At 43.8% G+C, this 25,946-nt stretch overlaps 1 protein-coding gene across 1 annotated transcript in view; it reads left to right on the forward strand.

Annotated features, from left to right (window-relative positions):
• Window positions 1-334: 334 nt before the first annotated feature.
• Window positions 335-25,946, forward strand: part of LOC147747782 (nmrA-like family domain-containing protein 1) — an 82,191-nt gene continuing 56,579 nt past the window's right edge. Inside the window, exon 1 of the mRNA XM_086936361.1 lies at window positions 335-528. The gene's annotated coding sequence lies outside the window, so the exon portion shown is untranslated. The remainder of the gene's footprint in view (window positions 529-25,946) is intronic.

A 25,946-nucleotide genomic window follows, 5' to 3' on the forward strand; every position in this document is an offset into this window, starting at 1 on the left:
CCCACCACTGTCGTATAATTCCAATGGCCCTGTCTGTAAATTACAAGATCTCTGTAGTAGGAGCATTGTACCATATTAGGGCTGTTTGATTCGCAGTGCAACTAATTCTAGAATATGTGCATTAACTCACTGAGCTCTCTCAGTAGCGACATTAGGGTGTGGAATAAACGAACCAATGCAAGGAGCGAGAAGTACTGTCAGCAAGGCACGCCATTGGACGTCATTCTGAGACCAGGCAGCAGTTCCCGCCCTCCTCATTCTGTCCCAACCAGTCTTTCTTCCTCCCCTGCCTAAGGACGTCTCCATAGCAACCGACATAAACAGAGGATACTGCTTTCTGCATGGTCCGAGATAAGGGGAGAACTCAGAGGACAACTTTAAAACGTGCAGGCAGAACAGACCAGCAGAGGCTCACAACTCGAAAAGTTGTACAGACTTGGTTACAAAACTTTGCTGTGCAGCCCCTTAACCCGGCGATACACTTGTCCGTCGGAGATCAACTCACCCCTCTCAAAAGGCGCTAGATAGGTGAGTGTGAAACTTGTCCAGGGGAAAGAAGCCCACACCCTCCAAAAGGCGCTAGATAGGTGAGTGTGAATCCTGCCCAGGGCAAAGAAGCCCACACCCGCCAAAAGGCGCTAGATAGGTGAGTGTGAATCCTGCCCAGGGTAAAGAAGCCCACCCCCTCCAAAAGGCGCTAGATAGGTGAGGGTTAAGTATTCTGATGCCTTTTACAAAGTGCCACTACTGCTCAGTGCCGAAATAGTTAATCTCAGGGTCTTCAAAACCGTATTGGTTTACACGCCCTGTGGGTTCATCTACGTAGCTTGCTTCCCAGTGTTGCCCGGCTAATGAGATACTTAATTTGTGCCGGTGCTTGGAGGTGGTGGGCACCACATTTATATATGAGGATCGACACTTATTTTTCTACATTAGACTTTGATCCAGAGCAAAAGAGAGAAAGGCAGATGGATACAAGGAGGATGAACAGAAAGATAGGCAACTATAGGTAACTATTGAGAAACCAGGTGTGAACCGGCACTGTCAAAACCAATAGGTCTGCCTTGTGAAGCTCTTGGGATGGTTATTTTTTATTACAAAGCAAGTGCCACAAACATAAAAGGAAGAAATCAAGAAAACATGCCTTTCCCTAAATGCAGCAGCCATATGCATTCAGTAAAAAAAAGTTAAATTAATCAAAAAATAACTATTGGATGCAATTGTAACAGAACAGTATATGTGCTTAGTAGGAGACTGTATTACTTAAAAGAGGTATAGCAACCCATTTGCGTTTTAATGCACATCACAGGAAAGTAAGATTTTCGATTGCTCAAAGAAAAGATACCATTGGCTTTGAACGACTGTAACCTGAATATATAGCTGAAACACAAAGGGATGACTAAAATATGAAAGCTGAGAAAGAATAGAAAGAAGGAAAAAAACATTGCCAAAGTCAAATGTTGACCCACCAGCCTGAAACTATAGGGCACTTCCCTATAGATAGACGTACATAGGTGATTACCTTTGTGGTATCCGCCTTCTCTCCTGGTGACATATTGTTATGGTATTGTATGGTATGGTAAAACATTGCCAAAGTCAAATGTTGACCCACCAGCCTGAAACTATAGGGCACTTCCCTATAGATAGACGTACATAGGTGATTACCTTTGTGGTATCCGCCTTCTCTCCTGGTGACATATTGTTATGGTATTGTATGGTATGGTAAAACATTGCCAAAGTCAAATGTTGACCCACCAGCCTGAAACTATAGGGCACTTCCCTATAGATAGACGTACATAGGTGATTACCTTTGTGGTATCCGCCTTCTCTCCTGGTGACATATTGTTATGGTATTGTATGGTATGGTAAAACATTGCCAAAGTCAAATGTTGACCCACCAGCGTGAAACTATAGGGCACTTCCCTATAGATAGACGTACATAGGTGATTACCTTTGTGGTATCTGCCTTCTCTCCTGGTGACATATTGTTATGGTAACCTCATGGTTCTATAGTATTCTTGTTCTCTCTCTCTTAGAATGTAGTTAGAATGTATGTATTCAAATGTCTGGACTGTGACCTGAGCTGACGCTGGCACTGGATGGGTTCCTTCTTTCTCTTGGAAATAAACCTGTTCTTCACTTCACTACATGTCTCCAGAGTGATCCTTTCAGCTGCTCTAGGATCTTACAACCTTAAACGGCCAGCCACTGTGGAAGAGAGCCTGCTCCGGGCTAATATGGTCTGGGGTTGAAAAAGGTTGGGCAACATTTTTATTACGCTGGAGTAATCAAAGTAATTTTGGTAATTACACATTACTTGTTTAATGCACATTTACCAAAGATTATGCAATTACGACCATTCACAAAACTTGCAAGCGCGAGCTGCTGCTTGCTGCTGCTGTTTGTGTTCTGTTGCATTTACTGCTATTGTCTTTGCACAAAATGCATCCTCAGATCCATTGTGGACATTAGGGTGTTTTTTGCGCTAAGAAAATATAGCTAAATGCTGGGGAATGTTCCTTGCGTAATTCTGTGTAAACGTTTGTTATTTTGTTGTAGTTTCTCATAATTACGCTACAGCAAATTACTGCATCTATCTATCTATCTATCTATCTATCTATCTATCTATCTATCTATCTATCTATCTATCTATCTATCTATCTATCGCCCTCACTCTATCTATCTATCTATCTATCTATCTATCTATCTATCTATCTATCTATCTATCTATCTATCTATCTATCTATCTATCTATCTGTGTGTAACGAAAGAGAGGCAGCATGGATGTCAATTCACCAAAATGCCAGGGGTAGTGGAAGCGACTTCACATGCCCTTGACCTTCATTTTCACTTTCACTCACACAGTCATATGCTTATATATATATACACACACATTCACACTTACACACACACACACTCATATACACACACACTCTGTATGAGAAGCTGGCTTTCTGTTGCAGTTACCCCCCCCCACTTTTTGCCAAAACTACTGATGCACTTTGAATTGATGTGTCCAGGTTCGCCAAAACTGTACCAAACCTAATTTGCACCCTGGCCATAGGTCAGCCACCCCTCTAGCTGGGTGCACTATACCAGTGGTGAGGGTACAGATGCATGAGCCCTGTACACCTACAGTGTCTATGTCCATTCTTAGACATTGTAAGTGCAGTGCTGCTATTACGAGTGTATGGTGCTGGGAGATTGTCATTACGACCTCCATAGCACCATAATGGCTACACTAAAAATAGAGAATTTTGGTATCAAACTGCTCAGCAGATAAAACCCACACTGATGCCAGTGTGGGATTTAATGAAAAATGCGCTCATAGGGCATCTTCAAGATGCTCCCTGAAAAACGACTAACCTCTGGTGGGTTCCCTACTAGTACACCCGAGCCTGCCACCACGAGACATGTTTCTGGACCCCTGGGGAGGGAGCCTGCACTCCTGGAGCCCAGAAAAAAAGCCTTTCCTGGGCGGAGGTGGTCTCACCTCCCCCAGGCCAGGAAGAGCCATCTGTGGCAGGAGAGCTTCAAAGACCTTTGTAATGCGACCCCCAGCTTCTCCTGCTATGAGGAGCAGGCCCCCTTCCGGTCTCCCCTCCTTTTCGGCGGGAAGACAGGCGGGAAAAACTAGCCAATCCAGAAGGTGTGCCCACCTCTGCCAACCCCATCCCTCAGGTGGGGGAGACGAGGTGAAGCCCACTCTTCAGTGCCCGACATCTTACAGATGGCAGGCACTCCCCAATCAGTATTAGGGATTCTGCTCACTTCCCCACATGGGGTGAGCACACCAAGGGTGTAGTCATCCTAAGGTCAGTAGCTCATTGGCTACTGACCCCAAGACCCCTGAGCAAAATAACGATGAATTAAACCCAGATCTGTGAAGGGGGGTGAATGTTTTGCCATTTTGCAACATTCCGTCCATCATCTTGTGTGTTTTACTGTTCAACCTATGTGTAAAGGGTATGCCCAGACGAGGGTCCCGTATTCACTAAGTCACTGGAGTCAAGCTATCCTGGCTGAAGACGGCTGATAGCCAGAAACCGGTCCTAGGATGCTTGATTCTGGTCCAGGGAAGACATGGCTTGGCAGTTCGGTCTACACTGTTCCCATGAGGCACAGGGTCCGACTGATTTGCATATGGCTATGTCTGAACTGGGGTGTCTTGGTGAGCAAAATAAGGATGCATTAAACCTAGATCTGTGACTGGGGGTGAATGTTTCGCCATTGTGCAACATTCCATCCATCATCTTGTGTGTTTTATTGTGCTCACTCCCCCACTGGCTACTGACCCCAAGAACCCTTAAACGCCCCCTAAATACAGTATTTAGGGGGTAGCCCTGTACCAAGAAAGAAGATTCCCACAACCTACAAAGAAGAAGGACGAATGAAGATGCCCAGCAGAGGAGACTGCAAAGAACAACTGATTTGGCCCCGCCCTACTGACCCGTCAGCAGTTTCCAGAGATTCTCCACCAAAAGTCCTCTTGTCCTGCAGACAGTGACCTCCAGAACCCTGGGAGGACTGACTGCCTTCAACAAAGACCAGATCTCCTGTGAAAAGCAACTCTGTTCAAAATAAAACTCCCAAGACAGGCTCTGAGCCTGCTGAGGACAAAAAAACCTGACGCCTGGAACCACCACTGCACCCGTCGCCTATGGCCTGAGTTTGAGTGGCTCACCGGTCCCAGTGAAGTCCCTCAGCACTCCAGAGCCCGAGTCCACCATGGTTTGACCCCTTCAGGACGCCTCAACGTCACCTTCAGGCTTTGCACGGAGACCCACCCAACCGTGAGTGGCCCGGTAAGGAGAAATCTGAACTCAAAAGTCACGCCTGCATCCAGCCGCCCTCCGCCCTGGAGAAGAGAACCTGAGGTGCACCTACGTCCATGAGTCCTCCAACTTACCTGCCCAGCTGTTGGTTCCTCCTGAAAGTCTTCCTGGAGCAAGCCTGCAGCTGGGAACCAAAACCAAAAATCCCATTTGAAAACAACAGGGCACCCAACGCCAAAACAGCGACCTGCACCCAGCCACCCCTGCACCGCTGAGGGTGCACTTTGTGTTCTAAACCAGATCCCCATTTGCCCTGAGCCTAACACCAGGAGCTTTGCTCCCACAACCCAGTGGCCTGCTCGTAAGCAGCCACCAACCAGAGGCCCCCGATCCCCCATTGGATAACATTGGGCCTCAGCACTCTGCACCCACCTAGTGCCGCTGAGGATGTAACAAAAGTGTATCCTTGACCCTGGGGTAACCCCTGTTTTAAGCCCAGAAGCTAAACCCCAAAGACCGATTACTTACCTGGTAGCTGTTAACATCATTTCTCTCCGTAGGAACATATTGACTGTTTATCTCTGAAAAATGTTCTAAGAGTGGGGTTGATTTGTATGGAAACCAGAAAAATAACAACTGTGCAAAACTGATTTTACTTACCTTTTCTCATAGGAAATGTCCCAGTGTGATATCTAGGCATATCACACTAAGTAGAAAAAGTAATCTAAAAAGTAACTAAAAAGTAATCAGTTCAGTAATTTCAATACCTTGACTTACCTGTATTTCAAACAACTGCATTTGAACTTGCATTCACTTGTAAACATTGCATAATATATTGCAAAGCATTTATTTCACTTACCTGTGCCAGGCTTGGCTTGGTTCTAGAAATAAAATAACTTAATATTTTTATACAAACAAAATTGATCTGAGTTCAGTCTTTGAGTGTGTGACATTTGCTGATGGAGTGGGTATTTTAAATGCTTAACACTACCCTCTGATAAAGCCTTACTGCTCGCCCACACTACCACAAATAGAGAGTAAGGTGCTATCTCCTTTTACCTCTGTCTACCTTTGGGGTTCCACTGGACTTGGTGCACACTACACCTCATTTTGGTATAGTATATACAGAGCCAGCTTCTTACACTCTGCCAACACATGCACACACATTCACACACACACACACCCACACACACATACACACTCTCTCTCTTACATAAACACACTCAAAACTGCAAGCACGCACACAACATACATACATTTAAAAGCATTTTCTTTACGTACCTGACCTGCCAGGGAAAGCCATATTCAAGCTATGTGTACTCAATTTTTTATTATAATTAATAGCAAATGATGTAATATTATTCACTATTGGTACAATAAAAAATGGACAGAAAACGAGGTGTGTGAAGCCCCCACCGACTTCCATAAGGAACAAGCTGCTTCTGCCACTGATTTTGCCACTGCTCACACTAAGGGTCGCAAAGGCAGTGCCAGAGGTCACAAGGGGCACTATCCCTAAATGACGTCCACGAGAGACAGAGAAAGGGAATATACAATAAGTACCAATCTAATATGGGCCTATATTGCTATCAAGGGACTCTGGTGACCTCATAAACCACAAGGCCAAACCCAGAGTTGGCACTATGGGATATCATAAAACACGAGGTGGACCCCCGAAATAGCAATATCAGACCATATTACACGGTACTCATTATGTATTATTTATATTACATTATTTATTAATATTTTTAGTACAAGGATTTAGAGCATTTGAGAGTCCATTCGTTTTGTGCTCATTGTTTGCCTGAGATTACAGATGTGTCTGTCAATGCTTTAAGAAATGTGTGTTTTGGCTGGGAATAACGTGCTAATATGTGTTTTCATGCAACAGTGTTTATTATTATAAGTCTAATTTTAAATGTAAAGCACCATTTTAAGTAGATCGAAAATATATTTTAATATGAGCTTTTTTCTACTATATCAACACAATAAAGTAGCTCCTCTTTTCCAGATCGAAGTTTTTGTGCGCTTTCCAGTTTCACACCCCCAGCACTTGTACGACACAATAGTACAAATGCTGCAGGTGTGGGACGGTGAGCCTCCCCATTCTTGCCCCTCTCCAAAATCCGAGGCCCTCATCTGAAAATATTGGTGGGTCCAGAGCTCCAGGGTCCCACAGACCTTGGAGCTTGTGAATGCAATCAAGGACATTGGACCCCCCCCCCCCCCAACATGCCCTGGTTTGACAGTAAAAAGCAACCACTAATTGGGGGCAAACAGGTCCCTCACTCCTCTGGGTCCTAGCACCACTTTACCTGCTGCACCACTAACAGTTACAATCCTGTTCAAAGCCTAATCAAATGCAATGTTGTTTAGAGCCAGGCTGGAGAAAGACTGCTGAATAACATGCTTAAAGCTCCATGCACTCCTAAGAATGTCAACATCGTAGTCGTTGACTAGCTCGTCCAATCTTATGGGCAACCCTGATTGGAAGGTGTTGGCACTTGGATCCAGAGTTTGAAAGGTGTCGCAGAATGCAGCGCAGCAGCCAAAACACCTGCATTAAGTGACAGGGAAGAGAGCGCCATATTCACAGAGATATGGCTCTCTTGTCCCCTCTCCCTAGCGCCGGTGCTGATTTCAGCTGCTGTGCGCCAGGCACACAACTCAGCGTCATAGTCTTAGGGTGCATAGTCTACCATAGGCTTTGTGCATGAAGGGTACCCTCCCTTTACAAAATACTATGGCAAGGTACACTTTAAAGCTTTTCCTGCCTTGTATGTGTGCTGCACTGTGCAGCACACATACAAAGTCAGAAAATAAGGAGAAATGAAAAATGTCTCCTTTTAATACCTGCTTTCGAGTAGCGTTAATCTTTATTGCTTAACCATGTATACTCATGTAGTAGATCGGTTTTAATGTCAAACAGCATATGTGGTTTCATGGGAACACGGAAAGGGGCGCTATTATATCGTCCTCCAGGCACAAAACAGGAGTTCTCACGGGCACTAATGGACTTTATTGCACCCTGTGCCTTGGCTTCTGCGAAGTTTATCCTACGGGGTGACTTTAACTGACATGACGAAAACCGCAACGATGCAGATGTGATCCAACTCTTAGGAGTTTCAGAATCAGTGTGACTCAAACAGATAAGGCTGGACACATGTTGGACCTTAGTTTTACCAATAGGAATGAAGTCTCTTGTGATTCTCCTCAGCCGTTCACCTGGACTGACCATTATTTAATCAGGTTTACTATTCTGTGGACAACTACTCTGGGAATCTCTAAGAGACCTGTTTCCAGCTTACAACACAACTGGAAAAAAGTTACCCGAGCCGTTTTCATGGAGGCCGGCTTTGTTTCCCTGCCCCTATCTCACTTAGACAGGGACACAGCTTTGTCTGTTTTTCATGACTCCTTGACCAGTGTTTTTGATTGCTTTGCGCCCTTTACAAAATGCTTTCCATCTCTGTCAGGACAAAGTAGAATATCGTTCCACTTTTAGAGTCTATCATAACATCATAAGAGCAGAGTGGAAAGCCTATCTGGCTTCTACAATGGGCAATGCCAGCGATTCCACTAAAGAGCTATGTAAAGTTTTAAGTAGCTTCCCAATCCCTGGGCACGTGGCTCTACAATCATGGCCTCACAAGAGCCGTGCAATGAATTAGCTGTTTTCTTAGAAAACAAAATTGAGCTCATCTAGAGTAACTTCCCTGTGATTTCCCAAGTCTCCCAAGAATGAGTTTGTTGTTACTATTCCACACCCTTTAGCCACGGGTAACCTGTGTGACTTTGAACCCTGCTCGGAAGCCCAGGTGTTGGACTCACTTCTCCATATGAAGTTAGGTTCTCTGCTGGACCTTTGTCCGCCCAAGACAACTGCCAGCCTAGCAGTATGCCTGGGTCCTATGGTCACAGACTTATTCAACCTTTCGCTCTCCACGGCTAAAGGGTCTGGGGCCTGGAAGACTGCATCTATGTCTCCCGTGCGCAAAAAGCCCACTGCTGATCCTACAGTTCTCTCCAACTACAGACCTATCTCATTATTACCCGTCCTTGCATAAACATTAGAAAGGTTCATTAATAAACAACTTTCCGCCTTTCTTGAAGCTAACCTCTTCCTGGATACCTCACAATTGGGTTTCAGAGAGCTCCACAGCACAAAGTCTGCGCTACTGGCTGTGTCTGATAATATCAGGCTCTCTCTTGATGTGGGAACTCCAGTCATGTTGGTGCTGTTGGATCTATCAGCAGCGTTCTACATGGTCTCCCATTCTATTCTTAGCACAAGGCAGGGCTATATGGCAAGGCACTACACTGGCTCATGGACTTCCTTGCCTATCAAACACAACAAGTTTGCCTGAACTCTTTTGAGTCACAACTGATGCATACGGACATGGGGGTCCCCCAGGGATCGAGTCTAAGCTCCACTTTGTTTAATATCTATTTGGTGCCTTTAGCCAAAATCGTTAGAACCTGTGGTATAGGCATCGAGTCATAAGTGGATGACCCACAACTTCTGTTCTCCTTCGGCCCTGATCCAGAAACAGTAAAGAGCAAATTCTCAAACTGCATGTCAGAGGTCACTGTCTGGATAAAGAACACCGGCCTCCACTTAAACAGCAACATGATGAAGAGCATGCTGTTTGGCTAGGGTGTCGAGATATGGTCAGCCGATTGGTGGCCCGCCCACCTGGGAATGGCCCCTGCACCGAAGCAGGTGGTAAAAAATCTTTGCATGAGGATAGGCCAATCTCTCTCAATGAAAGATCATATCAGCTCTACCTGTGGCATATGCTTCACTACCTTAAAGTTTTTAAAAAAAACTGCCATGGCTTCCAGATATGGCTGGGAAAACTCTGGTCCAGGCTCTTATCACCAGGCGCCTGGACTATGGGAACGCTTTGCTGACCTCGGTAAATGATACCCTGCTGGCAAACTGCAGGTAGTCCAGAATACTACAGCACTATTCATTTGTAACCTTCCTTCGTGCTTGCCTTCTGCTCCTCTCCTCAGAAAGCTGCATTGGCTGCCTGTTAGGAAGCGTGTCATCTTTAAACTTTGCTGCTTGACACACAAAGCCCTCTTTGAGTTAAGGACAGTGTACTTTCCATCCTTTATAAACCCATATCACCCGTATAGATGCTAGAGACCATCGGACAAGTCTTTCTTGGTGATTACTCGCATCCTTACCTTAAGATATGGGGACAAATCATTCTCCTACAGTGCTCCATATCATTGGAACAAGCTTCCTTTTGGCCTTTGCTCCTGCCCTGATGTGACTTCTTTCAAGAAGGGGCTACAGACCTGGCTATTTTATATTGTCCTTTTCCCCTTTGCGCAGCACAGCACCGAGATGCTCCTTCGGGAGCGATTTGTGCGCGATACCAAGTGCCCAAATACATAAATAAATAAATGTATCACCCATGTAACGACTCCTTGATGCAAAGTCGTTCAAAGCAGTGTTTCACGCTGCTTTGTGTTATTTTCCATACAAAAAACGCGAATACTAATTTGCGTTGGTTTGTTAATTTCCAAAAAGGTGTAGCGTTGAAAAAGAAACGCTAACCCAACGCTAATCCTTTGCGAATCTGGGACTTAATGTCAAGCATTCGCCATCGCAAAATCTGCACAGCAAACGTTATCCGTCTCCTGTTTTCTTTTCTTCTTTTCTTCTTCTAACGGTGTCTGCCTCTATCACTCCAGCAAACAGTGTTTTCCACACTGGGATTTTACGTCCCCGCGGCTCGGTGTCGTGATTTCTTCAAAGGCCCATCACCAGGGACTCACAGCTCCACACACAGATCTTCAGTTTCAGATGGTTGCCTTCAAATTCCACTTCCATTTCAGATTACCTGGCTGCATCTCATGATTGTGCATGACCAGTGGCATAACAGTAGACCCCTTCGGCACTGTGCACGGGCGGTTGGCCCCTGGCCTGAGAGCTCCTGATTGCGTCTGGAGCATGGGGGGCCCCCTCCGATGCACTTTGCATAGGGTCTCCCCTCAAGTTTCATTATACCACTGTGCTTGACATGGTTTGAAGGAGCAGGTCTGAGTTGCTGGACTTCTTTGCATGAGAAAGCAGGACAGGGCAGTATCTACTAAGATATGGCGCTGCTGCTCCCTTCCCTAGTGCTGATGTAATTTCTGGCTGTGTTGCACCACATACACGCCTTGCAACATAATGCAACGGTGTCCACATGAGTCTAGCACAGTATTGTCTTACTGGAACAGTATCCTTCCGGTACAAAATAGTATGCTTAGACTTACTTTAAAACTGGTCTCACTTTTCTCCTTCTTTGCGCCTACCTCAAGAAAGCTTAATATTTTGGCACAAAGCCCTGTCTACAAACGTTAGCGGATAAGGCTTTGTGTAAAAACAAAACAAAAAAAAACAATGAGTGGTGGCATGGAAACACCATTTTTTGTATTGTCCTGCAACATTTGTGTAGCGCTTACTAACCGTATGTGGGGCACTAAACTGCTTGCATACATGGATAGTAAGCTACACCGTGTAGGGTGTTTGGTTGGAAGTGTGTTGCCTTTGTTTTCATCCTGAGGGGAAAGTGTACCACCTATGGCATGCACCCTTGACGTAGTGCAAAGTAGCTCATAGTGCTACTTTGTGTCGCTTTTAGGCACATTTTACACTGGAAAGTAAATTTTAAAACAACACTTTTTTTGCACTGGCTCAAAGTGTTGAATAATCTACCCAAAATGATGGTTTTCTCAGATTTTCTTTGCCTTTAAGTCAGTGGCCGATGAAAGAGGCTACAGTTGCCTCTCCTGGGCAACACACGTCATTGCATGAACCTAGTTTTGTACTTTATCCCCTCTGAAGTTCTCTACAGTGTTTTAAGCCATTAAATCTGGACAGTTGGCCAAAATTGTATCACTCTCATCATTACACTTGCACTATTTCATAATTCACAGATTCTGTTTCAGCTCCATCATGTGTCTTTCTGTACCTGCTAAATCGTGGATGGGATAAGGAGTTTTTTCAAATCTACGGGCAAGATTTATCACACAAAGCATTGGATTTGAGAATGGCATTAAATGTCACAGTTCCACATCTACTCTGCGGTGCACGCTTATGTCAGTGGCCACTTTTACGCGAAAATGATTTAATTGCGAGGTTCTGCGCTACGGTTTAGACTCATGTAATGTGCCCTATCGTAGCAATTACACATATTACGCATGGGAAAATCACACAACTTTTGAGTTAGAATCCCATGCACAGCTAGGTTGCGCTTCTTTGTGTGACTTAAGTTGATCTGACACTGCGAAGAATCCCAGCGGTTGTTGTGCAGTTCCCTCTCTGTGGGGCCCACTTTGTATAAATGATCAGGGGTTTGGCGCTGGGCAACCAAAGCCTTTAGCACTCATTCTTGTCAACGTTTGGTGCAGAATTTATTTTAGCACATCTGTTTATCAGTACTGCTGCTTGTGCCCCATTGTGCAAGTGTCCACAGTAAATCTGGCCTCGAGTTTTTTCGTGGTTCGAGTTGCATCTATGTCATCTATTTGTCATATTCACACCAGAGCCACTGTGCGCGACCTGTCCGGTTTGTGTCAACCCTGCCTAATGTTCACAGCTGGGTGAGTTTAGGGGCCTCATTTATGAGGCCGTGCGTCACTTTTACGCCACTGGTGCGTCACTTTTTGTGACGCACCACTGGCGTAAAAAATGCGCCTTGTTGCGCCATATTTACAAAGTGACGCATCTAGGTAGATGCGTTACTTTGTAAACCCCTGCGCCACATTATACCTGCACCAGGTATAATGTATGCAAGGGGGGCGTATTGACACAAGGAAGGGTCGTAGAAGTGACGCAGTGAAATCTATGAGATTTCACGGCGTCACTTCTAGGACGCCGTTGCGTCAAAATCTTGCGCCTGCCTCACAGCAGGCGTAAGACTGACGCAGGCCCTTTCACATGGGGCTTGCCCCATGTGAAAGGACGCATTGCTGGAGTTGCGTCACCTTTGTGACACACTCCAGCAATGCGTCACTTTTGCGCTTACAGATACGTCAGAAATACTGACGTATCTGTATCTCCTTGCGACGTGATGCGTCATACATTAAATATGACGCAGCAGGAATGTCGCAAGGAGTGTGCAATGAGAAGTGACGCATCGCTGCTTTCACGCAGCGATGAGTCATTTCTCACAAATGAGGCCCTTGGTTTATAGTATAACCTATGAGGGATCTTTGGGTGACGCATGAAGACTAGAAGAGTGCTCTCGTCTCGCCAGTGCAAACCTGGTGCTACCTACCTCAGTGAAGCAGAAAAGTGTGCGGTTGAAAGGGTAGGGCGTGTTGAGGCCTATGCCAGTTCTTTGGCTTGTTCGTGGAGTATTTGTCAGGGGGCAGGGGAAGTCCAGCATTGATGGCGGATGCGGGTGGAAGTCAGAGGACGGGGACCAGTGACCACACAGGTAGATATTTCTGTGGAACACTCAAGGGGGCAGATCTACAAGAAACTAACGCAGAGTGGTGCAGCAAGTCATTTTGCTGCGCCACGCTGCGTTAGTTTCAAAGCCCAGGGATGCAACATATTTACAACAATATGTCGCATCTCTGTGCTTCCCCCAGCGCTAGCGCACAAACTGCTGCCATGCGCAGGCGCAGGCACCCTTGCACCATGGTGCAAGGATACCTGCGTCGTGGGGAGATTGTTTTTGTGCAGGAAGGGGGACCTTCATGCACAAAAACAATCAATTGAGGTGATTTCCTCTTCCAATGTGTGCTGTAGAATGCAGCACGCATTGAAAGAGGAAAGAACGAGGAGAAACAGATACATTTCCTTGCTCTTAATACTCTCACACCTTTATTCTTTACCACTTTGCACTTTCTAAACCGGGGTATTGTTTTGTGATTATACTTCCCTGTGCATCAAAATAAGCTTGTTGCAGTGTTTAATGAATATATTATATACAGAGGGACACATTCTTGAGAGCATTGCATCACATTTGCACCACGAAAGGTGGTACATGTATGACGCGAGGCTCTGAGTCAGATTTCTGAAGCCGCACAAAGCCACATTGCATGGACTTGAGTGACCTCCTAAATCCCGAGTAGGGAAACTCAGTGCAAATCACTATGATGCCTTACTCTGCGAAAGGGAACCATTCCATGGATGTTCCCTCACAACTCTCATGGATTTTGACGCATTCCAAGATTTACAAGGACTCGTAAACCTGGGAATTCGTCAAAATCTTACTCCTCCCCAGGGCAGGCGTAATGAGGAGAAAGAACATCATTTCTCCTTGTGTTTTCCTCTTTCTGTATGTGCTGCATTCTGTAGCATACATAGAAGGAGGGAAACTCCGTTGTGGATTGTTTTCATGCAGGAAGGGGCCCCTTCCTGCGTTTAAACCACCCTACCTACACAACGGGTACCCTTGCACGTGCAAGGGTGCCTGGATTAGTGCTAGGCTCCTGAAAGGGTGCTAGCGCAAGGGCAAATGACAGAAATGCACCGTATTGGACAAATACAGTGCATTCCTGCCCTTTCACTTTGATGTAGGGCAGCCTAGCAAAGTGACTTCCTGCTGTGCCCTACACCAAAATCCCCATAAATGAGGTCCTAAGGCCCTTATTTATGGGGCTCTGGCAAAGGGCAGGAATGCACCGTATTTATGCAATACAGTGCATTATTGTCCTTTTTCCCTGCTCAGGCTCCATTTTAGCTGCCTAGCACTAACATTGATTGTATGATGTGCAGTAGCGGTGGGTGACATTTGAAAGTGGTGGGGCGCGAAGTAATTAGCATCCAGCACCGTAGCGAGCGAGCGTAGCGAGCGAGCCCGAACCCCAAAAGGGGGGTTTGGGTGGATAACCCCCCCCAAGAAAATTTTGAATAAAAAGAAGACAAATCATGCATTTTCAAGCAAATTTGAGAAAGCAGGAAGGTTAATAAAGCCATTGTGAAAGTGCAGTTATTACATTAATAGATGGCATAACATAGGTAGCTGCTTATTCAGTATAACCACAGAGCTTCATACATTCCGTCCTATTACGCTCAGGTGCTGAATTCAGACTATAAGACTTTTATGAAAATCTCAGCTCTAAGAGTAGAAGAAGTTGCACAGCAGTTGGGAAACAGCCTTCACGAGCATTGGGAAATTGAGAGGCAATTACTTGAAAGCAAACTGAAAGCAATGCATCAAGTAGTAACTTAAAGCAATGCATCCAGCAACACTGTGCATGCAGTCAACCATACAAAAGTAAACTAAAGCAAGTGTGAACCTGTGAACCTTCACTTTGAAAGCAGGGTGCTAGTCAACAGGCCCCCCAAGAAAATTTTGAAAAAAAAGAAGACAAATCGTGCATTTTCAAGCAAATTTGAGAAAGCAGGAAGGTTAATAAAGCCATTGTGAAAGTGCAGTTATTACATTAATAGATGGCATAACATAGGTAGCTGCTTATTCAGTATAACCACAGAGCTTCATACATTCCGTCCTATTACGCTCAGGTGCTGAATTCAGACTATAAGACTTTTATGAAAATCTCAGCTCTAAGAGTAGAAGAAGTTGCACAGCAGTTGGGAAACAGCCTTCACGAGCATTGGGAAATTGAGAGGCAATTACTTGAAAGCAAACTGAAAGCAATGCATCAAGTAGTAACTTAAAGCAATGCATCCAGCAACACTGTGCATGCAGTCAACCATACAAAAGTAAACTAAAGCAAGTGTGAACCTGTGAACCTTCACTTTGAAAGCAGGGTGCTAGTCAACAGGCCCCCCAAGAAAATTTTGAAAAAAAAGAAGACAAATCGTGCATTTTCAAGCAAATTTGAGAAAGCAGGAAGGTTAATAAAGCCATTGTGAAAGTGCAGTTATTACATTAATAGATGGCATAACATAGGTAGCTGCTTATTCAGTATAACCACAGAGCTTCATACATTCCGTCCTATTACGCTCAGGTGCTGAATTCAGACTATAAGACTTTCATGAAAATCTCAGCTCTAAGAGTAGAAGAAGTTGCACAGCAGTTGGGAAACAGCCTTTACGAGCATTGGGAAATTGAGAGGCAATTACTTGAAAGCAAACTGAAAGCAATGCATCAAGTAGTAACTTAAAGCAATGCATCCAGCAAAACTGTGCATGCAGTCAACCATACAAAAGTAAACTAAAGCAAGTGTGAACCTGTGAACCTTCACTTTGAAAGCAGGGTGCTAGTCAACAGGCCAGTCACATACATTTAAACTGAAGAAGAGTACACCTCAGCATGCAGGCACCAACATAAAAGCACCAAGCAAGTCAAACAGTTTAATGAAAGAAAAATGAAAGCAATACATCCAGCAAACTAGACAGTGACTCAAAAAGTAAACTGAAGCAAGTGCACACTGAAAGGAATGCGCAGTCATTAGTCAGACATTCACATAAAAGCAACTTACCAAGACACCTAATCAATTACATGGGAAAAAACTTGAGCCAATGCATCCAGAAAACTAGACCAGCACACCAAAGCATCCCACCACTGATAGGATGGCAGCTGTGCTCTTAGGGTCACCCCTCAGTTTTTTGGCAGGGTTGAGCACCCCCCACTTTTATGCCCTGTGTGTCTGAAGGGGAGACAGGCAAAAGGGGTCATTAATGGGACATCTGGCACAGCCACTTTGAAATCGAGGTCACCCACCCAGCTCAAGACTGAGTTACAGGCTGATCCTAAATCTTTAAACAACCACAAGGGTCTCCAGCTAGTTGGTTCTTGAGCCAAGAGTCCTCAGCTCACTGGGAGTCTTTACATCGCGCCTGAGATGACATGACAATGTCCCTTAATCCGGAGCAACTGTGGGGACTGGTCTGGGTCTGGATCTGACTTGGTACGAGCAGGATACAAAAAGTAATGGGTAGGTGGTAATCCACTTCAAGTGAAGGAGCTGTAAGGAACCTAAGCGCACTGGTGTTGATACCACTAACAGGGCAGCTCTGGCTTTCTCAGGGTGGGTGTCAGCTGTGTGATGAAACCAGCATGTGAAGCCGCTCCTCAAGAAGCCTTCACTTGATCCTGGCCTCTTGAAGAATTTTAGACCCATTTCCCTGCTTCCTGCACCTGCCAAAATCTTAGAAGCACACCTGAATTGCCATTTATCTTCCTTCCTTGAAGCTTCGGAGTACTTGGACACTACCCAACATGGATTCCGAAAACATCATAGCACAGAATCTGCTCTCACCTTTGTAGTCGATAACATCCGACGCAAAGTTGATGCTGGACAAACTACTGTTCTCGTGCTATTGGACCTCACGGCCGCATTCGACACCCTGTCTCCTGCCATCTTAACATCGCGGCTTAGGGAGGCAGGTGTCTCTGGTTCGGCCCTGAGCCTCCTCAACTCCATTCTTCTTGATAGGGAACAGAGAGTGATGCTCGGCAACCACCTCTCCCCCGCAAAGTCTTTGCAATGTGGGGTGCCACAGGGGTCGGCATTAAGTCGGACCCTGTTCAACATCTACGTGGCCCCCCTTGCTAGACTTGTAAGATCGCAGGGGATGGAGGTGGTATCATACGCCGATGACACCCAGATTATGGTTTCACTCACTCAGTCCTCCATCATAACATCTGCCTCTAGCTTCAGATCCTGTATGCAACATGTTGCGGACTGGATGGTTACCAACTCCCTGAAGCTAAATGGTGACAAGACTGAGGTCTTGGTCTTTGGGAAGGACCAAGATGTTTGGTCGAGTGAGTGGTGGCCTTCCTCTCTTGGCATCTGCCCCACTCCCTCCCAATCTGCCAGAAACCTGGGTGTGGTGTTCGACACTTCACTCTCGATGTCCCTACAGGTGAATCGGACTATTGCGACCTGTTGGGGCGTGATCAAGACGCTCAATAGAATTCGCAGCTACCTGTCCCTTCAAGCACGCAAGCAGATTGCAGTCGCCCTTGTTGGTTCCAGACTAGATTACTGCAACTCTCTCTACATGGAATCCAACAAGGGCCTCATACACCGGCTGCAAATCGTGCAGAATGCTGCTGCACGTTTTGTCCTGGATCTCCCTAGGGCTTCCTCTGCTACTGCTGCGAGGAGAGACCTTCATTGGCTGCCTATTCAGCACAGAATTTACTTTAAAATTCTGTGTCTGACCTACAGAGCTCTCGAGGACGGACCTAAAGGCGCTATTAGCTCCCTGCTTACCCGTTACCATCCTACAAGGTGTCTTCGCTCTTCGGGACTACTCCAACTCGTTGTCCCTCGTTTCATGCTCTGGGTTCTCGGACGAGGACTTTGCCACCCTTGTAGGCACTAGTGCTTCATTTGGAAACAGCTCTTCAAGTAATTCCCTTAATAATAGTGACACGAACAAACTGTTAGATCTTCAAAAAAAACTCATAAGGATAGAAGCCCATGGGGAATTCATGCTGAATTACCTCAAGCATGGTATTATCCCCTTGGGACTGAGAGTCAGGAACATCCCTGGACTCTTTGTTGATATCAAGACCTTTCTCAACAAATGGAGCATGATTGCTACCCGCTGCTCCAGAGATTTAATGATCCTGATAATATCTACAGCAAAAGATCTGGCTGCAGATATACGAAAAGAAATAGAGGAACTTGAAGACAAACTCAAAAAATCAACAACAGTTGAAGATGCCAATAAACAATTGGACATCGTAAAGCAGGATATTGCTTCCTTTTCTGACTATCTAAGAAAAAGAAAAGAGGAAAAATTTGCCAAGGATAAAAGGTTCTACACCATAGAACGGACCTATCCGTATCTTGTGGAAAGTTTTTTTAAGTCAGATTATCAACATGGGGCACCAAGATACGAAACCCAGCAAAGAATCAATACCTTCTCTGATTCTTCAGATCCTGAATCGGAAGAAGAAGGAGGGATGGGATTCCACGATGATAGACCTTTTGACCCAAGAAATAATCACAGAGGCAACCGTCGACCTTTTTTAGGGAACAGAGGGGGGAGAGGGGGACGGAGAAGAGTGAGATTCCAAAATCCACAGAGAGGGAACTATCAAAATCACCAGTATGCCCAGGAACCTCAACAGTACCTGGAAACCAGAAGCAAGCAATATTGGAGGAACGGGATGTAATCCCGATATTCAATCTCTCCTCCCACAATTTAGCACCCTCCGACCTCTCACTTCTATCAAAAGGATTATCCTTTGTCCCCCATACTCAGGTGAATATCTTTGAGTTGTATAGAGATATTCATGCATTTTTCAGAAAAATTAGGTTAAAAAGATACTTTGCAGAGAATGACCCTTTAACATTGGATAATATATCCCCTAATATAGTTGCCCTACCATCCACCTTCACACCAACCTTAGATCAGGTAGGCCCAGAGATTGCCATCTTTGAGAAAGCAGTCTTAAGTAAACTAGATCAAACTTTAAAGTTTATCCCTAAACCAATCTATAACATCTCAAAAGATGAACATGACTCAATAGAGAAATTTAAAACAAACAAATCTGTCACTGTGAAGAGTAGCGACAAAGGTGGAGGAATAGTTTTAATAGACACCTTAAGATATGAAAGCAAAATGTTGGAGATGCTTAACGATCCGACATTCTATAAGAAAATTAAGCTGAACCCCACAAACAAGATAGTGAAAACTATTAATAAGATAACAACTAAAGCTTTAGGAACAGGGATTATAAATAAAAAGGAATTTGAATATCTAAATAAATCTGAAGGAAAAATGTCGTGCATTTATGGACTACCTAAGGTCCACAAAAACCAAGAAGATCCTCCATACCGTCCAATAGTATCAACATTAGGAACGCCTTTGGAGGCCGTCTCGAAATATCTAGACAACATTTTGCGTCCATATATCCCGCTATCGCCCTCCTATATTAAGGACACAGGTGACATTATAAAAAAAGTGGAGAACCTCCAATTTAATCCCCAGAAAGATATTTTAGTGACTCTTGACATCGAGTCACTATATAGCAATATACCACAAATTGGAGCAATAGAGACAACGTTATGGTTCATTGAAGAACATCAAATCCCTTGTTGTAGTAATTTCATTAGGGAATGCCTTACTCTTGTACTTACAGAAAACTGTTTTGAATTTGGTGAACAATTGTTCTTACAAACGAAGGGAGTCAGCATGGGAGCCTCGATGGCTCCTTCCATAGCTAATATTTACATGATTGCCTTCGAAACAAAAAATATTTTTAATGAAATGGCCCCTTTTTTCGAGTCTGTTTCCCATTGGTACCGCTACATAGATGACATTTTCTTTGTGTGGACCAATGGGGAACAGACTCTCAGGGAATTCCTCCTTTGGCTGAACGAGGCAGATGTAAACTTAAAGTTCACTGCACATACTAACAAAGATAGGGTAGAGTTCCTTGACATTTTAATCAAAAATGGTGATGGCAGATTGCAGGTTGACTTATTTACCAAACCCACTGCCAGGAATACAATGTTGCACTTCAAAAGTTTCCATCCGAAGTGCCAAAAGGATAGTATTCCGTTTTCCCAATTTCTGAGAGTACGACGTAATTGTACAGAGTTAAGAGACTATGATTTACAATCTGAGAACATGAAAATCAAATTCTTACAAAGAGGCTACCCACGCCGCCTAATACGAGAGGCTTACAAAAGAGCTAGATTCTACGATAGGGATGCCCTCCTAAATTCAAACCGAACTAAAAATGCCCCGTCCTTGGTTTGTATAACAAAACACTCAACCATAGATGGAAGCATTAGGCAGATTATAAATTCCAATTGGCATTTATTGAACTTGAATAACACCCAACAAAAAATACCCAAACCTATCTATGCGCATAGGCGCAATAAGAATTTAAAAGACCAAATTGTCCGATCCAGATTCAGCAAAACTCCGGAAAATCCACCATTTGTACAAAGGTCTTTCCAGAACAACAACCCAATAAAAGGCACATCAAGTTGTGGCTCATGTAAATCCTGCAATAACATTCTTCTCGGTGAGACAATGACCCTAAATAATGTAGAAATAAAAGCAAAAGATTTGTGGACATGCAACACACAGAATGTGGTGTATCTCATCACATGTCCCTGCCATTTAGGATACGTTGGCGAGACAGGAAGAGCCATAAAAACAAGGCTGACCGAGCATCGGTCAGCAATAAAAACGAAAAAATTATCTGCGCCTTTAGTCAGCCACTTCATAGACTTCGGACATTCTCCCGAAGAAATAAAGTGGCGCATTCTAGAGAAAATACAGTTGCCAAATAACACAGGAGGGGAACAGATCAGGAAAAAGCGAGAACTATATTGGATCTTTACTCTTGACACATATAAACAAGGCCTGAATTTAGAATGCCCTGGGTCAAACGCGATAATATGATGAAATCAATAGATCATAGTGAGATGGAACAATATCTCAAATAACTGTAAAGGTGCCATTCATTCTAAACTAGAGGGAACTCGAATTCAATGTAGAGGTCGCTTCCACCTATTTCACTAATTAAGCAACCTTTTAAGATCTAAACTTCTGTCTATGAGAAGATAAAGATCCCTAGTTTATAATAAATAAATCACCCATTGACACAGAAGAATAAAGGGAAACAAATCGTGGTACGAAAAGAATCGGTTGTTTTCACTTTCTCTATGTCTGAAATGAGTCCCAAGGATAAAACGGTAGTTACAGCTTTAAACATGGGAGGAGCTCCAGTTCAATGAGGCGAACAGGTTAGAGTATAAATGCCAATAGAACTACGGCTTGTGAATCCCTTGAATTCCTGCCGTTACAAGCCGCCCGCCGATTGGACCATCCCCAGAGGGAGAAAGAGCGCGAGTAAGGTGAGTGAGACAAGAAATGCTTCCCCTCGCTCACAATAGCTTTAAGCTATAGTAATAAGATAACCCACAAACTAATGTAAGTTTAATTTTGAACCTCTTAGGTACTCTACTCAAAGAATAGAGCCCGTCCACGAGTGAACGCGTATTATCATTCTTAATTGGTCCCCGCTGCGAAAAGGTATCGGATGAGGAAACCCGCCCTTTATGCAGCGCTATCTTTAACAGCGGTAACCACCAACGGTCCGCGTGAAAGAAACAAGATTCTTTTAAGGTATAAAGACATACCGTTTTTTCTGACCCGAGGAGACTTTATTAAAAGCGAGCTGCAATAATACTTTTCCTAATATTTAAACATGTGCGGCACTTCAATCTCTTTAAATAGTTGCCGCTCTGCGCTGGAGGCGTGAATTTCTTATAGAAGGGAACGAACAAGGAAACCCGTCTTTTATGCAGCGCTATCTCCAACAGCGGGAACCCCTGACGGTCCGCGTGTAAGAAACAAGAGTCCTTCAAGGTATGAAGATAGGCCGTGTTTATTGACCCAAGCAGACTTCATTTAAGGAGGGCTGTAAAAATACTTGTTCGAATATACAAACATATGCGGTATCTCACTTTCTTTAAATAGTTGCCGCGCTACGCTGAAAGCTCGAATTTCTTAAAAGCATGTCGGATCTGGGCTGAAAATTACCTAGCAACTGCGAGATGGATTTTTAATTGCACCTTCAATGCTTCTATTTCACTAATAAGGTGAGGAAAGATGCGACTGTTAGTTGAGCTTTGCACTACTAGAAAACCTCTATGACTTATTATGACGACTAGTTGGTTTTATTTATAGCTTGGAGGGAACTCGTTTTTATGAAGATAACCACAGTGTGGTAGAAATACAGCCTGATTGAGATGGAAGCAGTGAACCCTTAAAATGAAGGTAGATAATATACCCCAAAAAAAAGATTATGTGGATGAGCATATGTCGCTCTCTAGCATGCCCTATACATAAAATATCAAATAGAAGGGTGTTTAAGAAATATGTAATTATCTCTCTTGCAGGTTACACATGCCGATTTTTAGGAAATGAAAATAACGGTGCCTCAATCAGTCTGGTTTTAAATGAAGGTTTTGGCTGATAAATCTTGAAGAAAGATCGCAGTCAGGTAAAGTTATAGGACACCCATTATCTTGGTGAAAGAAAAGAGGGACTCACTCATGAGTAGTTCATACATAAAAAGATACTGTTGCAGATAGAGATGCAGTACCAGATGCATGAGCTTATAGAAGCTAGGATACCAGTTTTTAGGTGTGGTCCAAATTAAGACCGAAACCCTTATAAGAAATAAATGATTAATCCTTGTTGTTACCCTTTTTCTGTAGGTTTCTTTTACTTCTCTATTTTTTTCTTAAACTTTAATCTGGGATCTATTTGTCTACCTGAGATAGAAGGTGAAATATTAAAAAATCATTGTCATCAAATCAAAATGTGAATTAGTTTTCCAATGAATATCAACAACAAAATAATTGTAAATCTTAGACAAAACATTCGATATCATGTAAATTGCACCTGTCTAGGCCTTTTATCCCAACGTTACCCTTAATGTATAAATATATATTAAGTGCACCATGCTATGCTATGTATTAAAAAGTACTCAAAGTCAAACAATGAATGCAATCGATATTCCCATGTTAAACTGAAATGAACCAGATATCACAAAATGAAATGGATAATGACTTTTAGGTTCACTGCCATCAATCATCAATTTTGATGTTCTAACATGAAACTGTAAACTATGACATTGAATTTTTAAACAAATATATAAGAACTAATAGTATTCTGTTCTTTGTAGACATATTGGCTGAACGTATAACTGTCCTGAGGAAGACACCACGACGTGTCGAAACGCGTTGACTCAAACCCAACAGCCACAATAACTGTAGAAAGGATACGTTTCAGTGTCTATCTAAATATGTTTTAAATTTATGTTTTCTTTTATTAGGAAACTCATCATTTTTGCATCAATAATCTATTATAAGTGTACATTTACATTGTATAAATTTATCTTTGTTTTTATTAAAAAATACTATTTTTGATATCATTATGTTTGTTTGTGTTATGGTTTAAGTTTCTAACTTTGGGAATTCTTCAGTCGAATACATAGCTGGTATTTGTATAACTGATAGCCTGGGTGTTTACCTTCACATTCCTCGTTTCAAGCTCACCAGGTGGGGAGCTAGGGCTTTCTCCGTCGCTGCCCCCCAGCTCTGGAACATCTTGCCGATGGAGATCAAGACTCTACCCTCTCTAGTGCTGTTTAAAAAGGCCTTAAAAACTTGGTGCTTTTCTAGAGCCTACACAGGCTGAGCTGCAGGGTTATTGTTATGAGCTGGATTTGGAAGTAGGCGCCTTGATGCCCATTGGGCTAAGTTTGCGCTCGATAAGATCCCTTTATTATTATTATTATTATTACCTCAAACAAACTAAAACCAATGCACTCATCAAGACAAGGATTTACATGAAATCAAATAGAAAACCACCATCAAGCCAGGTAGTCACCTAAAGGCAAATTGAAGTGACTGCACACTATGGGAAGTGCACTTCACCAGCCAGCCTATTACACTAAAGGAAAATAAAAGCAATGCTCCCAGTAAACAAGACAACATAAATTGAAAATGTTTCCCCGCAGGACCAACAGTCACAAAAAGTAAAGAAACAGAACGAAGTCAGAGGCACTCCAGGAATCCAGGTAGTCACACAAAATCATAACTGATTGAGCAAACTGTGTACTGAAAACTATTGCAAATAAGACAATTATATCAGAACAAACTAGTCACAGGAAAACAAACGCATGCACCCATCAAGCCGTGCATCACAAGTGAGCAAACTGATTCCAATTAAACCAGCAATACTTGGTGTCACCCAAAAGCAAAGTATAAAGTGCACTTCAGCACCCGAGATGCAATATGTACACACAAGGTAGTGGCACTCTTACCTGCAATAGGCGTACTTTTTGCCCTTTTTGCCCTGGACGGTTTTCGGGGAGTCGTTGGAAGCGGGGGAATGCTGCAGGAAGTAGTTCATGCGGGCTTTCCAATCTTTCAAACTAAAAAGGAAGAATAAAAAGGCACGTTAAAAACATGTCCCTCTTGGCAAAAGCGAAACAAGTGTGACAACGAACTACAGTAAGCATGCACAAAGAATGACAGGGGTCACAGTGGGGGATGGGCATGCACAAGATCACATGGCGCGGCTGCAGCGCTGGAAGCAGCGTGCATCTAATTTTCACACACCCACTCGCGCTCTCAGACACCCCGGACTTTTCTAGTCGATTCCAGAGCCAAGTATGCGGCACAAGCTCGAAAGAACCACCACAATCCCGGAAGTGACCTTTACATCAAGGTGCGGTGAAGGCGTCTCAAAGTAAAGCTGATAATCGCTTTTCTGCATTCTACATATCATCGCGTATTTACAGACGTTTGTGTTAACCCTTTGTTCGGCTCATTTATCGGGCACTGATGGGATTTTGGGAAGGAAGGCAATGTACCCAGATGTGGGTATCGGTCGCAAAAGATATACTCGCCCCCCCTTAGTAAAAAAAGGAAATCTTCCTAAGTACAGAAGAACGAACCTCTTAGTCAGCCCTTTGGGGCGCTTCAAATCGATCTGCACTTGCATATTTCTGCAGCAGATGTATTAATGCGTGGAGCTAAATAAAAGGGGATTTCACACCAATTTAAGTGCACTGGCGAGAAAAAAAACACCTTTCTGTTACAATGTTCTTTAGGACGACTTTGGAAATCATACAAATTCTGCTTTTCGCAGTCAACGACTAATCAATTCCATTATCATTTTAATTACATAAAAATAACTAGTTATACAGCTGCCATCGAATGCCGGGGTAGCCTAGCCAACAAGGATGCTACATTGAGGACGGTAGTCGGAACAACTGGATACTTGCAGTGTAGCGCGCCAACGAATGGCCAGGGGTAGTAGGCGCTATATAAATGCAATTCCCAGTTTCCCTCGTAATACAATAGGTACTATCCTGGGATTCGGCAGAACTCCCTTCCCATCCAAAACTGTTTAATATACATTTGCAACAGAGGTCAACTGACAGCAAACATGACGTACATATAAAAACTGCGCAGACAGGGCTTACAGACAACTCTCGCCAGCAGTTCTGCAAACAAGAACACACCACACCAAGCCCAGACTACTGCATGTGATCACTTTCAGATGCTGGTAACATTCCTACTCCCATGGGTCCCGCTGCCCCTGTTCCTTTAACCCCACTGCAAGCAAGACCCACCTCCTGCCTCACAACACATGGATTTGATCAACCTCATCGCTGGTACACACATCTGCAAATTTATTTTTGCACTGCCATGTTGAAAGGCCCTGAAACGCTCTACCATAAAAAT

The sequence above is a fragment of the Lissotriton vulgaris genome, chromosome 1_1 (genome assembly GCF_964263255.1).
Source record: "Lissotriton vulgaris chromosome 1_1, aLisVul1.2, whole genome shotgun sequence".
NCBI classification, from domain to species: domain Eukaryota; kingdom Metazoa; phylum Chordata; class Amphibia; order Caudata; family Salamandridae; genus Lissotriton; species Lissotriton vulgaris.